Source organism: Daucus carota, chromosome 4, assembly GCF_001625215.2.
Source record: "Daucus carota subsp. sativus chromosome 4, DH1 v3.0, whole genome shotgun sequence".
NCBI classification, from domain to species: Eukaryota; Viridiplantae; Streptophyta; class Magnoliopsida; order Apiales; family Apiaceae; genus Daucus; species Daucus carota.
The window spans coordinates 11,050,778-11,053,474 of NC_030384.2; positions in this window are offsets into that span (position 1 = coordinate 11,050,778).

The window sequence follows — 2,697 nt, forward strand, 5'->3', positions numbered from 1 at the left end:
ACCTACAGAAATGATTTGTACCATGACTTTTCAGCCTGAATTGATGGAAAAGATAAAGAAGTGCCAAGAAGAAGTGATGAATGAGAAGATGAATGAGTTAACCGGAGAAGAAATTTGTACACAGAAAGACAACCAAGGAATCTTGAGGTTTTCATCAAGAATTTGGATACCAAATGTGGAGGAATTGAAGATTGAGATTTTGAAGGATGCTCACAATTCAGAGTTTTCTATTCACCCCGGAAGCACAAAAATGTACCAAGATTTGAAGCAAAACTTTTGGTGGCCAGACATGAAGAAGGAAATTGCTCAATGGATCAGTAAATGCTACACTTGTCAAAGGGTAAAAGCTGAACATCAGAAGCCAAGTGGATTGATACAGCCGTTGGAGATACGAGAATGGAAGTGGGAGCACATTGCAATGGACTTTATAGTTGGATTGCCAAGGACGAAATCTAATTATGATACTATTTGGGTAATAATTGATCGGTTGACCAAGTCGGCTCATTTTCTGCCAATTAACGAAAGATTTTCAATGGACAAGTTGATTCACATGTATTTGAAAGAGATTGTTACTCGTCATGGAGTTCCAGTATCTATTGTGTCAGATCGAGACCCTCGTTTTAATTCTAGATTTTGGAAGCAATTTCAAGAACATTTGGGAACCCGACTCAAGATGAGTACTGCCTATCATCCACAAACGGACGGACAAAGCGAGCGTACAATTCAAACTATCGAGGACATGTTGAGGTCTTGTGCTTTGGACTTCAAAGGAAATTGGGACGAGCATTTGCCTTTGGTTGAGTTTTCGTATAATAACAGTTATCATGCCAGCATTGGAATGCCCCCGTACGAAGCTCTTTATGGAAGGAAGTGTAGATCTCCGATATATTGGGATGAAGTTGGAGAAAGGAAAGTAATTGGTCCAGAATTGATCCAGCAAACAAAAGAAGCAGTAGAAGTGATTCGGAATAGATTGATTGCAGCTCAAGATAGACAACGAAAGTATGCTGACCCGCACAGAAAGGATGTTGAATTTGAAGTGGGAGAAGCCGTTCTGTTGAAGTTGTCACCTTGGAAAGGATTAGCAAGATTCGGAAAGAAAGGGAAATTGAGTCCAAAATTTATTGGTCCTTTTGAGATTTTAAGCAGAATTGGGAAAGTGGCGTACGAACTAGCCTTACCGCCTCAAATGCAACACGTTCACAATGTTTTCCATGTCTCATTGCTTAAGAAGTTCAACCCCGACACCAAGTGCATTATAGAGAATGAACCAGTTGAGATAGAGCCCGATTTATCTTATATCGAGCAACCGGTTAGCATTTTAGATAGAAAGGATAAGGTGTTAAGGAATAAGACAGTTCCTTTAGTTCGAGTATTGTGGAGGAATCCCAAAGTTGAAGAATCAACGTGGGAATTAGAAAGTGATATGTTAGATAAGTATCCTCATTTGTTTACTTAGATTCTGGGGTCAGAATCCTTTTAAGGGGGGAAGGATGTAACGCCTGTAATATTTGACTTATATATATTACAGTATTTCATTTTGGTGATATATTAAATTTCGTGTTTTAATTGCCAAATTATGTGAATTGACTCGTTTATTGTTACGTGACTTTCGATTATAGTTAGAACGTACTTATATGACTTTTGGTGAATAGTTCTCGCTACGCGATTAAATAATATTACTAGTTGCGACGGTTTTGACTTTACATTAATAAATGTGATCGTTGCCGCTACCCGATTAAATAATAGTAGAGATATATGCGATTTAATGATATTTGATAAATTGCGAGTAGCCGATAAACTTTAACTTGTAAAATAGCGTTTGGTGTATATATTCTTCTCGAGATTTTACGTGTATTACATTCGTGTTTTATATTTATGTGAAATGTGACTATTAGAGCCCTACTTGTAATATTTCTTTTAAAATTCATTCCTTGTCCAAAATTTGTGAAAACTATTTTATTAAACTTCTAAAATCTCATATTATTTGTGATATTAATTTCATGATTTATCGATTTGTACTTTAATTATTAAAACTCTTTCTTTTAATACTCTTTTAATCACACTTTTATTAATTAGCAAATGACTAGTGTGACCTTGCATGCAACTTTGACTAGTATTATGACCAAGGGTAAGACCGTACAAACACCTCACTTGACCATATAAGTTACCAATAAGCCCTTGCATGCAAATTCACCAATACTTGCCAAAAGGATAGTCTTGTAATCTCTCAAATCCACTCACACTTTTTGGTCAAGTCAAGCTACTAAAAACAAACTACTCCTCTCATTTCCCCACACCCACACTCATCAAACCCTCTCCACTCTCCTCTCTTCTCTCCCTCTCTCTCCATTCGGCCGAAGCACACCCCACCCCCATCTCCACCATTTCTTTCATTTCCTTTGAGATTTTTAAGCTTTGCACGCCAAGTTCTTCACAACTCAAGCTTGATACTTCAAACTCTAGGTGAGATCTTACTTGCATGTGTTGTTTGGAGCCGAAATGGGGCTTTGATCCTTGTGGATTTAGAGTCACCATTTTGGAGGTTCCTAAATGATGATCTTGATGTGTTTTTGGTAAGGTTTCATACCTCATTTTGGCCAATACACACTTGAATCATCACATTCGGCAATGATTCTAGAGAAGAGCCGAATGTATGTATGTTTGTACTCGAAAATTTCATGATTTTGAGTTGGT